Genomic DNA, 14,276 nt, shown 5'->3' on the forward strand with positions numbered 1-14,276 from the left:
GACACTAGCCTCTAAAGTGATAGTGCCCCTGCCCCCCCCCCACCAATTGCAGAAAACAGAGTTTACCTTTTCCAAGTTCGAACCGGGGGGGGGGGGGGGGTTCAGACACCTGGTCTAACAGACTTGTATCTGTAGAAATAATGTGGAAACAATAGGTATTCAACAAGTGGTCAGTCAATAGAATGATCTGGGCGTGGTAAACATACTTGTGGACATTCCTAATGTTGTGGCCATCCCTGGCATAATAGGTGGCCTATCCCGAAACTTCAATATAATTCTGGCATGTGCTATATAACATGACCATTCGCAAATGTTGGCCATCCTGGGAGTATCTTTCCAGGAAAATGGTGGGGGAAATCAAACAGAGTATGAATAGCCATGAACAGGAAAGGCAAATCTATCCATACGGGTCAGTACCATGTGTGCTTGGTGACACTGACAATCTGGGGTCGAAATCGTGCTTTCAAAACAGTTATTTTGTGAAATAAACATGCTGTTAGAGGGAAAGTACTGAGGAGTGTGTTCCTACCTTACTAGGAAGTGCAAATGTTGCGGGCACACCCCAACAGTATACCTAATTCAATACCACCAGGCCGTTAAGTTGTATCCTTTATCCCACGCCCCCCACCCCTCTTCGACCCCCCCAAAAAATATTGGCTTGCAAAATCAAGTTTAATGAAGGTATCTTCCTGCCACCACCCTCAAGCCAACAGAAAGAACAAGTGAGGAAAGTTTAAGCTTTTAGACAATTCAGCACTAAACCTGCCCAACATCTGTTCAAGAATCACCAACAGCCAAGCTACCACTCTATAGATGACCCTATTAGTGGATTCCATTGTTTAAAGGCACCCTGGCTTAAATTTTTAAAAAACTGGCTGAGGAGCTTGCTACATCCTACATTAATATAGTATATGGACTCAGGGTATTGGCTTCATGTAGGTAGCCTACACGGTTGATGCAACTACAATGTTTAGTGGATACAAGTGTAGTGTTTTCTTTCTACCGCACAGGATACAACTGCTCTTAAAAAAAAAAATGCCCGCACACAAATCCCCCCACAACCAAATAAATAATTCTGTAACTAAGACTGGTGCAGAAGGAGGGCTGCAAGTTTCAAACAAACCCTACCTGCAGATCATCCTGCAAGAAGTTAAATACATAGTCTAGACCTGTAGTACTCTGTACGGCCCACGGGCTGCTTGGGGAAGCCTTTCAGTAAACACAAGAGGGCAGCTGGACATGCACAATAGCAATTTCAATGTGCATGCTCCAGTGGCCTGCTTGGGTTTAGTTTTCCAACTTACTAAAGGGGGACACATTTGTGTCCTTGTTGACCCGGTCCCCACGCCACTTGTCACTGCATGCCTTTATAGGAGAATTGGGAGTTGAGCTAAGATTACATTTAAATCGACTTAACCTTAAGTCCTATCGCTGGAGTGACCACCTGAATTAAAAGGGTAGTTACGTTTGTAAGAGATATTTAGTTCAAATATAATAGCATGGTGGTCAAACCAGTTCAGGGGGAGCACAGATTGCATATTAATAAATTGGCTGAGGCGAATTGAGGTGATAAGTCTCTAAAAGGGCACGGTATTCGTATCGGAGTGTGATTCTAGGTGAAAATTATAATCCCCTAGTGTAGTAAAATAGTCTTCACATAGGCTGTTTAAGAATATTTCTTGGGCCTGGTGGACGATTTAAAGGGGGGATTATTGTTAAGTCCAAGTTTAAAAAGAAGTCTTCACAATCTGGAGACGCTGCAGGCTCACAGATAATTTATTGCAGCGGCAATACCGCTAAGGCGCGACACCCACCTCTGTTAAGTGATCTGTCTATGTCTAAAAAGAGAACCCAGAGAAAACAGCAGTATTAAAGGGATTAGAAGAAGTGTCTCCCACAGGTCTCAGCGCTAAAAAGTGTGCCTAAATGTTACCTATCCAAAAGGCCTGCAATTTCCAATTTGTGTTAAAGTAAGTATTGGGTATTAATAAGAACAAGCCAAACCATGTCCCCGTTGTATTTCAATGAGAGGAGGCTGATTATTTGAAACAGGGTGGAGTTTGGATCCAGTTTAACACCAGTCACAGAAGGGGAAAGAGAATTTAGGCGTTAGCACGAGAGGCACTGAATTGAGGTGAATGCGATTAGTGGAGCGCCGAGGGCAAATAGCACAAAGGTCCTTACAGGTATAGATAAGTTTATCCCCAGAGTGAGGACGGAGATCCAGGTGTCCTGGCGTTGGGTGCGATCTGATCCCGGACAGGCTTGCCTTAGGCGCCGACATGCTCCTGCCACGTTTAAGTATCTCTTAGAGGGGGCATGTCCAGAATAGACACCGTTGCACTAGCAAACCATGATTGGCCAAAGTAATAGGGGGTTCTAACTGGGGCCAAGCAACCCCTATAACAGTTGCAGGCTTACCTGCGGGTGCTGCCTACTTGCAAAGTAAATTTTTAGGTGAACATTACTGATCTATCTTTGCACATACAACGTCTATCAAAGAGTGCTTTAACAAAGGTAAATGGTTTATTTATATATGATGTTAAAGTGTTTCTTCAGTGCAAGTGCAGCTCTGGCTTGTCATTTGCAAACATGGCCCACTTGGTTTACTTATGTAATTCACAAATTTAGGCCACTTATTTTGGTGCCTGGTCCATTTTCTGTCCCACTCTGATGCTGCCAACAAAGGATTGCCGATAATGAGTGTGACAGTTACTGTTTGGGACTCTGCAAAGCCTTACAACTAGTGGCGTCATCCTAGACATGGGGGGGGGGGTCCTTGAGAAGCACTGCCAGCAATTGCCCCGACAGCCCCCCATACGATGCCTCACCATCAGCTGTAGTAAGGGGGGGGGGGGGGGGGTGAGGGGAAATTGACCTACTAACTTGGGAACAGTCATGTTGTAGTTCTTGTTTCACATCGTTTACTCTTTAATTTCAGTGTTTCATTTATTTCTAGGATGTGTTGTTTCATGTAGTTAACTTCGTTCAATATATTACTTGTGTGCTGTACTGAAAAGAGCCGCCTTCTCCACTCATATCTTTGTGTTCAGTTTGTGCCCAGGTGTTTATAACAGGGCACAGTTGAGAACTGTGCAGTTCAGGCCGAAGGCAAAGCAATCAGTTAAACCTGTGCTGAACTGGGCCAGTGCTGAATATCCGGTGGAGGATTACCATAGAATGCCTCTTAAGATTGCTAGTGCCTATTAATAAAATGTATCAAAAATGGAGAGAATGTGTGTTTTTTTTTTTTTTTTATAGTGCACATCAAGGTCGTTCACTGGTTTGAAAAGCTCTTCCTTGTAGTTTTGTAGTTACAACTACAGCATTGTAACGTAGCAATGTTTTGAAACTGATTTTATTTCACCCAATAGGTGCGGCCCTTTGCCACAAACCAGGCGTTACTTTAGGCCCCCGTGAAAAAGTTTGCGAGTACTCATGGTCTAGTCATGCTACCCACACGCCTAATTTGCTTTTTTAAACCCACACACTATTCTCCGAAAGAGGTCAAATGAAACACCAAGTGTCATCTCTTGGATCCACAAACAATCTCAGTCTATCAAGAACTTAAATTCCAAGAGGTGTGGTGAGAAACTAACGCTGCAACATCTTTGGATAACAAGTTTTTCCCTCTTCGTGCATAAGCATGAGTTGCCTTTCAGAACGTGTGCAGTCTAGAGGCAGACTCGGCAGGAGCCACGTCTCAAGGACAGCAAGGGACCGTTATAAGTAGGATTCAGACAGAAATCTTGGCTAGGCAATTCTGTTCAAAGTATTTGTGCGTGCCTTCTGCCATTGGTAAATTAAATCCTCACCATTTAGATAGCAATGATGAACATTGCCTTAAATTGTTTGGGATTAATGGCATGATGGATATGAAGGGGGAAGGACCAGAAAAGACTTTTCACCTGATAAACCAATCAAAAGGACATTTCTCAGAGTTGGGCAGTCGCGTCTTCTAGCAGTGTCATGCAACAATCTCTGCTGTTTGTGAATGTGGAGCCTACCCAATGAGAAACAAATACCCCCCAAAAAAACGGAAAAAAAAAAAAAATTGTGCTACTGTGTCAGACACCCATTTATGTTACAGTTCTGCTTAGCTTGCATGCTTCCACAAGGTATGGCATGCAGATCTTTAGAGCACATCATCACCCGGGAGATGAGCCTGGAACTGAGTAGTTGAGTTTAAGCACACCTTGGGCCCAGTGGCACTACTCTAAAAGCCAGGTCTTCAGCTGCTTACTGAACTCAAGTAGTGAGGAGGATCTTATGCGAAGGGGCAGGTCGTTCTATGCTTTAGGGGCGATGTAGAAGGCTGACCCGCCAGATCTGGATTTCAGCATGGGTGGGGTTTGTGCAAGTTGGAGTACGGACGAGCGTATGTGCCTTAAGGTTTGTGAAAGCAGATGCGCTTGTTGAGGTATGCTGGGCCAGTATTATGTAGTTCCTTGTGAGGAGTTTGAATGGGGAGCCAGTTGGGCTTCTTTAGGTGTGGTGAGAGTGCAGTGTGGAGGTTGAACGTGATGCTGGCTGCTGAGTTCTCAGACCCTCTGGTGGGCTTTGTTGATCCCGGCATACAGGATGTTCCTATAGTCCATTTTTCTTGTAATCAGGGCATGCACAATGGTTTCAGGTGCCGATTGGGAGCCTTTTGAAAAGGTTGTTCAGGGCCTGGCTTCTTTAGTGTACGGGAGCATGAAACAGTGACTGCATTGACTTGGGCAGTCATGATAAGATACTGTGCAGGAGTCATGCTTTGAGATAATCGTAGACTGTTCCAGCTTACAGAGTGATTTTCCTCCATTTAGTTCACCGAGGCTGTGCTGTTTGAATTAGTGTCCATGACAAGAATAACTAAGCTTAGACAACAGCACAGTGATGCATTAAGAGTGCAAAGTCAATGCTCCAAGAACCAAGGTTGCTGGATAGCCTGTTTTTTAGGCTAATTCACTGCAGGAAATTCACTGCTCCACACTACACCAGTGGCCTTCCTGTCAGTATTGTTCCTTTACTCATCTCCAAGTATTTTAAGATAAATAATTTTTGCTTCTCTTCTTTCCGCCCTATGCTTTGGAGGATTTGTGGATTAAGATAAATCTCAAGCGGGGATATGTAGGGGGGGGGGGGGGGGCACTGCATTTATCCAGTTATCTCCGCAGTGCCAGATTATCTAGTCTAGCTTCACATGCCCCCAGAAAAATCCTGCAAACTAGTTTTTCCCCTTTAAACAAGGAGTGTGTGTAATGCTAGACTAAAGGGGCTTCGTTATGGTAGTGCTCTTTCCACAGCCTGCATTTTGCATACTAGGAACACTCCAACCCAGAAAGACCATAACTTCCAATTGTCCCAGAGATATTGGTTTGGGAGTTAATACCCTTCACCACATTACATAAAACGATCGATCAGTTGAAAAAAGAAAAGTGTCATCTTGCCTTATATATTTCATGGTTCATGCACTTCTGGGGTTAGCTGGGTGGTGCTGAATGTACAGTTGTGATTACGAAATATACAAAAGGCCACTGACCTTGCAAGTGAGAAGACTGGAGACAATGGACATGTGAGCTCATATTGGGCATTTGACAGAAAAGAAAGCCTCTCCTCTGAAGGAAACCCTTTTTAGAATTATACATCCAATAAAAGCTTCTAGCACAAATCTTTTGTGCAGAAGGAAAAGCAAATTATGAGTCTCGGCATTGCAAAACATTGGATAGTTTAAAATAAGGGACACAAGTCTGTTGTGGGCTCCAGTTTGTCACCAGATGGAAAGTTTGTTGGCCCTGCAGAGGCAGATTGTACCTGCGGCACAATATCTGCTACTAATCGTGTGAATGAATTATTTGCACAGCATAAACCTACCCAAAAAGGCAGGGCAGCACTCTACAGGGACCAAAGGAAGCATACAGTGGAGTGTGAAATAGATGGTGACAACAGGCGTCTGAGTTCAGTAACTTTTGAACCATTTGAGTTAGAATAACAAACATGTTTAACTCTGCATAATTTTATGGTTTGTCTTTTTATTATGCAACTAGTGATTGTGTGGCAAAACGTTGCCGCTGCACAATTTAATAATTCTAGTGGCACAGATTACGGATACAGGGATGTTTGATATGCTTGGTGCAAAGATGGAAGGCCTGCTGACCATTTCCCCCCCCCCCTTTGAATGTGGTTTGTGCGTAGGTTGGCGTTCTCTGAACCTTTACGCGGGGGTCAGAATTATGAGTTGGGTGGTACTTACTGCATGAGGTAATTCCCAGGTGTGAGCACCAAAATCTGTGCTGTTCCCTAGAAACTCATTGTAGCTGACATTTATCGCACCAGATAAAGGACATACCTCAGGGCATTGTTAATTATCCAGTGCGATGAACACCTGGAATCTGAAAAAACTTCAAAACAGTGCCTTAGTCTCCAGTTTGATGGTGATCTGGCTACAAGTGTTCCCAGATACACTACAGATTATGAGTTTGCCCAAATGGTAGGCAGGTGTACTGGTTAGGGTGGCTTTGCAGAGGCCGGTGGTTTTGAAAAATGTACAGGCCAGAAATGGAGATGGTGGGGCTCCAGCCAGATGTTCTTCAGTCTGTATGACGCCCTTAATGGATGTCAGAGTTTGGGAGGCCATTAAGCATGGTTTAACTACAACCCAGATTTAAAAAATAAAAAATAAAAGTGGGATGATTTGAACAGCAATTCTGAAGTCACTTTCAGGAATAAAAAAAACTTTCGCTTTCTTGAGAAGTGAAATCCGAAACAAGTTCTGCGCACACGTACCGGATTATTCTTCTACAGCCCTGAAGAGTCACGGGATGTTTCCCGCTTGACGAAACACGTGTCGGCTGGTTTTTTCCTTTATATCTATTGAAGAAACGCATTATAAAATTTCATTTGAAAGACGTTTACTGGTGTTGACCTTAACATTTTGTACAAACAACTTATCCAAATGATGGTTTTACACCATTAACTTACATCCTGAGAAACGTGTGCGCAGAACTTGTTTTGGATTTGACAGTGGGGGTTTCCCACCCACACTCTCGCAGGGGTTCTTTCAGCCAGGGTTTGTTTTCCCCTGATCTTGCAGCACCGCAATTGCTTTCCAATTTTTACTATTTTGTGTGATTTGTTTGAGCGCCATTCTTCCTTTTCTAACCAAACCGACTCTTCTTTAGAAGTGAGTTGGTACAAGGCTATCTATTTTGCCAGTAGGCTCTTGGACGGTGATGTTGGGAAGCAGTCCTGGAGTGAAAGGCTATTATTTGTGATTAGAGTCTCAAGAGTTGCCATGTAGAGATTGAAGATGGAAAAAGGCAGGCGTTAGCATCTTCTGGTACCTAGGAGGAAAGTGTGAACAAGCCGGTGTAAACTGGAAAGGTAGAACTAGTGACCACTGTGCCAACCAATATCAGACTACAGGACAAAGACAGAATTTTAAAAAGTAACCTTACACTGGGATCTTCTAGGATGACTGCAGCAAAGGGACCTTGTGCCTAGTTTCCACATCTACCTCACTGAAGGCAGTGTAAATGGTACTTGATGAGTTTATGTATTGTCACCAGTCTTCCTCTTTACGCAGTGTACACCCAAGTACTGCAAATAAGAGTCAAGTTCTTAAGTTGGCTAGAACTAAAGATTCACTGTAGCTCTTGGAAGAGAATATTTAAGTCATTCACATTTACACAACAAGAAAAATCGAAAGAGTGGGCAGTTTTTAGCAATGTGCTCAAGTCTCTATTGTAATTTTAGTAGTTTGACATAAGATGAATTAACCATCACAATTGAATTGTAGCTCTACTGTGCCTTCATCACCCAAAGCATGCATTTCCAGGTTTTATAAGCAACAGTTATGTTCACAGAGTGGAACCATAAATTCAATTCGGTGCACAGCAATATCTGCCACCAATACTGTGTGCGCAGAGTTAAGCTTGTTGCAGGCATATTCACGGTTTAAAAAGAACTACAACAGTACACGTGTGAACAGTCAGTAATTTTGTGTGAAAAGATTCTTGCAGCCTGGATCTCGCAGTCAACGATGTATATTTCTCAAGACTAATATCGCATGGAGAGAAATAATGATTTTTAATAAGGCCGATACATTGGCCACTCTAGTCAGTTTGCAGTGGCCCTTGATACTTTGCTTTTAGACATAGCATGTCTCAAATAGCATTACGAGGGAAATATCAATTTTCACATTTGTATCTCACCTAAAACCACTTTTGAACTAAAACGTTGCTTTCTTATTGTGCGTTTGTTCACCAAGTACATACCTTACATTCACCTTAAGGAATACAGTGAACTTAACCTTCTCAGACCAGAAATGGAGTTTACAAAAGAAACCGAACACAACTGGATCCCATTTTTTCCATTTAAATATTAGGGGTCCTATGAGGCTAAGGAAACCTACTCTTTCAGCCACAAGTCAGAGCGCCTGGCAGAATAATAGTACCTTTGGAAGACTGCAATAGTATGGGCAGTATAAACAGACTGAAGAGGGGTCCAATTTCGATGCAGCTTCACAAACAGGCAACCAATCTTAGTGATTTCAATAACAGGACTAACCACCTCTACATAGGATAAAGGTGGGACCACTGAGACATAAGAAACGAAATGGAGATACACACGCACAAAGCCAACAAGCAATATTTGTATGTTCGCGTGCACTGGCTAAAGTCCGTTGGCCTGGAAAAATATAATCAGTCCTTACGTGCTCTAGTGTACACATAAACCCAGTCACGAAATAAAACACACGAATATTGTGCCAAACACAAAGAGGTCCGCCACTAACCGTCAAGTTCAGTTGCATGTAAACAAGGCAGTAGATATTCATGGCCCGTGAACTGCAAGTAAACAAGACACGTCGGCTAGGCCTTAACTGCTCTGGTGAAATAATTTGCTGACATACTAAAATCATAACATGAGTCACGGCAGTGCGTTCCTTGAGAACATGTACACACACACGATTTTCAGTAAAAGTAGCGGTCACTAACATTCAGCGAGTCTTGGTGCATAATGCACTAAGAATACTTCCTGATGGGAGGCTACAAATACCGTTAAATAATTTTGCGCAGCGTTTTAGTTGGGTGCACTTGGAGTACAAAAGTGTCAGCACTTTAATGGAGGTAGTTTCTCGGTGGTTTTGAACAGAGTCGGTTCATTAAAATAAAAACGCAGAAAAGAGGGGCGGGATAAACTTGTGTTTTTACCAGGCATATGGCAATGAACGTAACAAGACAGAGGACATGTCATACACAAAAAAGCCCCGAGTCACTTGGAATTCAATAAGGTGGTAAAGGCAGGGCTGCTCCCAAACCTACTACTCCTACTTTGACCAACACAACAAAGGACAACAACGCACACAAAAGTTAAGTTTATAAAAAAGGTATGCAAGTATATGCTCAGCCTCTAAGCATAACAACCAAGGTACAAGCGCATTTAAAGTACGAGGGGGCATATCAACAACAACCGGCGATAATTATCTCTAAGCGCACTTAGCGCTAGGATAATTATCGCCGGCTAGCGTGAATTTTTATCGCTGAGATAGCGTGCTATTAGCAACGCTTATCTCAATAGCGATAAAAACCTTACGCTAACAGGCTAACGTGAGATTATCGCTGGAAACCCAGCGATAATCTCACGTTACCTTGTTGATAGGGACAGGCAAACTTAGCCATGATATCCTCCTTCCATAGGATATCATGGCTAAGTCAGAAAAATACCAGATGTAAAAAAGCAGCGTTAACCGAGGCTAGCGCTGCTTTTTTTGTCTCTAACAGGGTTAGCGACATTCTTGATAATAGGAGAAATGTCGCTTAGCGACATTTCTCCTATTATTTTACTCTGGAACGCCCCCTTTGCATCTCATTAGAGATACAAGGGGAAGCGTAGAGTAAAAGGGTGCTAACATGCAAATTTGCATGTTAGCACCCGGTTGTTGAAAGGGCGCTAGTTTTATCTCTCCTTTTTTGGCTTTTAAAGCCAAAAAAGCAGAGATAAAGCCCTTGTTGATATGCCCACCAGTGCTCACAGGATTTAAACGCTTCCCATTTAACGGCGTAAAAGGTTTGTGGGAAGACAGCAGCCTCTTACTCACAAAACGCGTTTCGAAGACTCCGCAATATGCTGCACTATACAAGTGTTAGAATGTATGTGAACAAACTAGGTTTCATTCAAAATACCAGCCGTAGAAACAAATGTAGAAGCCTGGGTACATTAGAAGAATGTCCGGTACTTTGAGTGAAGAGCACAGCGTTTCTAAACTCATTTGTACAGCAGCGCGCCCAGTAAGGAAAAGCACTTGAGCTAGCATAGTCTTCAAATGGAAAAGCACTTGAGCTAGCATCGTCTTCAAATGCGCTAACAAATAAAAATATACACTTAACTCGAGCAAGACTATAACCAAGGTTAACAATAAGTTGTTTGCTGGAACTACAATAAGGCACATTAAACCAGGAATGGACGCACGCACTGTACTGTAAGGAGATGCAATGCTCCAAGCCGTCACGTGGTGGCCAACTGCTGCTGGGCACATCCTGGTAGATAACAGCTGCGCTTGGCCGAGGGCAGTACGGGACGGGCGCCGGCAGGTGAGGCTTCCCGCCCTCTGACAGTGACTGACAGACCAGCTGTGGTCCTGGTCGTCCCATTGTCCAGCACGTGAGCGCGCATGATCACGTGTCCCGGCTCGCACCGCCCATCCAGATGCTGTCACAAGCCTGCAATGTGACACAGCCACGAGAAGCTGCGCGCGCAGCACAGTCCGACGCTGAGATCAGCGGCTATTTATAGGCAAACCGAGGCTGCCGCGGCCGTCACTACCTGCAGCTTCGTTGACAGAGTCTGCGCCGTCCCCCCAAGTGAGTAGTGACCCCAGAACGCACCTACTAGCGCCGACGGATGCCGCGAGCGTTCGAATACTACGTTCTGCAGGTCGGTACTGAGTAACGAGAGTAAACTAATAAAGGCTAGTGAATGACAAGTGTTTCCCCCAACCTGGACACAGGTGTGTTGGGGGCGGTAAGAAAATAAGTAAACTCAAAAGGTTCCTTTTCTGGAGTATTGGAGCCTCGAGGGTGCGGGAAGCAAACAACCGCAGCACACTGCAACATCAAATATTGAAATCTCTCTTTAAGTGGTACAAGGCCATCAAAACGTCTACGCTCAGCATGGAGTAATAAAAAGAACAGCACAATGGATAATTAGCAAGAAAAACAAGCGGTGATCGCTTCACACTACATCAAAGAGTTGACTGCAAAAATAAAAGGGCCACGGCACTAGTAAAGAAACAAAGCCAGAGCAAGTGCTTCTCAACAAACGTAAGCTGGCCTCCGTATAAAGCCTACCATCTCCGCGCAAACTTTTCTCTGCCTCGACTTAAGCTATATACACACACAAAAAAAAAATTAAATACTGGTTACACACACACGCTACATTACTAAATAATTATAACACCTTCTGAAAGCTACAGGGCTGATAGGCTTCCACTTCAAAGGCTCACAAGTGCAGGGCACTAGGCTTTCCAGCGCTCGGGATAAATGCGAACACTACCTGGGCTCCTCGCACAACATCAAAATCCTGAGTCACGGCGAAGGCCTCAGCCAGCGACGCCTCCGTTTGTGCTTCCGGTTAACCAGGCAGCTAGCGGCAGAACAAAGGGGAGAACGGCCTCCGGTGCCCCCAGAACATTAACACCCCAAACTAAGGCGAGTTCCGCCTTCAACCAAAGCCATAGCAGCCTCTTGCCTGTTTTCCATATAAGGCTCTCGGGTGCCTCCTCACAACGCCTGGCAAACAACCATGGAGCTCTAAAACAAGATCCAGAAGAAAAAAAAATAAAGACACCCTTGGTGGGTAAAGCACACTCCAGGTAGAGAAATATGTAATCCAAAGGATTCGGACCGAATGTTGTTCCTTTCAGCACCTTCGAAAACAAAGAAATAGTTTGATCGGCGCTTCTTACTCTCGAGTAATCGGAGGGAGGTACAGACTCTTTGTGTCTCCCGGTTGCTCAGCAGGATAGGTGATCTCTATCACGGCGTCTATACGTCTCAGCTCCCAAATGTGACCCCCTGTAGCTCCGCCTCACATTCACCGGACCGAGCGCCGCCAGCAGCCTCTTCCACCTCTGAACTGAAGGTCTCTCCCCGCGGCCCGGGCTTTAGAGTCACCGCCGCGGAGGGCGGAGCAGACTAGCTGACGAAGACGAAACCCCCAGCAGGCAGGGCGCAAACAGAGCAGGCTGTCTAAAATGGCGTCCGGTCGCTGCCGGGACTTGGAAAGCCGATGCCATATTTGAAATGGAAAGAATCCCTGTTTGTTTTACACTCAAATGGATATGGTCTGTGACATACATGGAAATATACTTGCCTTTTATTCTTTATGCCAGAAAGCAAACCACGTCTATATTAAACTGTCATACAAGATGTTCACAAGATTTGCTGATTATTGACCTTAAGATATGTATATATAATTTGTAGAAGCAATCTACTTACTTAGTTGTCATTTACAAACACTTGATTTTTGATTGTCTTTCATTAGAAAAAAAATGATTTTTACCGACCCAATGTGTACACGTGAGGGAAACTGCTCTCTTCCAAGATGGCGGTCTCCCTAACGTCAAACTGAAAGCAGTCGCTCATAGGCCGTTGTATTTAGTCTTTCTTCTTGTTCTATGTTTGCACGAGCACAGCAACAAGGACGTCGTCACCGCTTCCCGTCCCAATACCAATTAAGCTGGCGGCAGCGGCAGGCTTGTAACGGCAGTTTAGCTCGAGAATAGTATTGTAATGGATCATGGAAATGAAAGACTGGTAGCGATGACATAGCACTTCAGTGTTGCCCACTCTGGGGCTGCCATCTTCGAGTGTTCAGCTTTCTAGTTCATGCTGAAAGAGCGGGTTTGCTTCGTTATAATCGATATATTTGTTTTCCTGTTTAAACATATTTCCATTTTAAAAGGGAAATCCGGATGACATATAGCACGATTGTTGACTGTTCAGGTTACGACATTAAACGTACTATTAGAATTATATGTATCTGTTTTTCAGATAAAACGGAACTTCGTGTAAGATTTTTCTGTTGCAAGTCATTGCGTTTTCCTATGTGAGACAAGCAGACTAACAATGGTGAACAACTTTTAAGAAGGCGCTGCAAAAATCCGCCCTTCTTTTCTTGTTGCACCAATTGGAGCCACTTCTATTACTACTGGCCTCTTAGTCACGGGCTGTGGTGGGAGGGTTAAGCGATTGAGTCAACAACCACGCGCCTGGCACGAGCCCAATATACAGTATCCATAGACAACGGCGTGGTGTAGGAACCACGGTGCTTCCTACCGAGTTAAATGTATCACCATCCCGGAAATAATCTTGCGAGTCCAAGGGTTTTCTTGTTGGGGATTTCTTCATGCTTGAGATTGGAGTCAACACAATAAAGGGCCTTGTTTGCAAGGTGAATGTGGGGTGCGCCAGACTGGCGGAGCTGGTTAGTGCGGATGTATGCGAGTATGCATACTGTTCTGTTGAAAGCACAGTGTACACCCGAGCAATTATTTCTATGATTTCAGTGTGTCCTAGGTACATGACACAGAATATACATGCAATTGTGTGAAGAACTCCAACGCAGTATGAGTTAAGTGAGTTCTTGTAATAAATTTCGCCAACCCAGGCTCCTACAGAGTAAGGAGCTTACGCACATCCAGTCAGGTCGGCGATCAGCTGTGAACTGTCAGCGTGACAGTTCACAGCTGATGACCTCACTGATGGTAAGGTGTCCGCGCAGGGACACTACAATGCAAAACAGAACGGTGTCCAGGAAAGGAAATTATCTACAATCATAACACATCTTCCCCCCTTTACAGATGGAAAGAAACAAGAAATGGAAAGGTAGAGGGAGAGTAAAATGATAGAGTTCAGTGAGGACTATTCGCAAACATAGGGGCATATCAACAAGGGCTTTATCTCTGCTTTTTTGGCTTTTGAATGAAACCTAGTTTGTTCACATACATTCTAACACTTGTATATTGCAGCATATTGCGGAGTCTTCGAAACGCGTTTTGTGAGTAAGAGGCTGCTGTCTTCCCACAAACCTTTTACGCCGTTAAATGGGAAGCGTTTAAATCCTGTGAGCACTGGTGGGCATATCAACAAGGGCTTTATCTCTGCTTTTTTGGCTTTAAAAGCCAAAAAAGGAGAGATAAAACTAGCGCCCTATCAACAACAGGGTGCTAACATGCAAATTTGCATGTTAGCACCCTTTTACTCTACGCTTCCCCTTGTATCTCTAATGAGATG

At 44.1% G+C, this 14,276-nt stretch overlaps 1 protein-coding gene across 2 annotated transcripts in view; it reads right to left on the reverse strand.

The window, feature by feature from the left end:
* The window catches only part of ZFAND5 (zinc finger AN1-type containing 5), a 36,606-nt gene extending 24,417 nt beyond the window's left edge, over positions 1-12,189 (reverse strand). The window contains exon 1 of one of the 2 annotated variants that reach the window (XM_085633030.1): positions 11,948-12,189. The gene's annotated coding sequence lies outside the window, so the exon portion shown is untranslated. Of the gene's footprint in view, positions 1-10,456; positions 10,633-11,947 lie in introns of those variants that run through there. The other variant, XM_085633031.1, reaches the window with a different exon arrangement.
* Positions 12,190-14,276: the final 2,087 nt, after the last annotated feature.

The sequence above is a fragment of the Triturus cristatus genome, chromosome 2_1 (genome assembly GCF_964204655.1).
Source record: "Triturus cristatus chromosome 2_1, aTriCri1.1, whole genome shotgun sequence".
Lineage (NCBI taxonomy): Eukaryota > Metazoa > Chordata > Amphibia > Caudata > Salamandridae > Triturus > Triturus cristatus.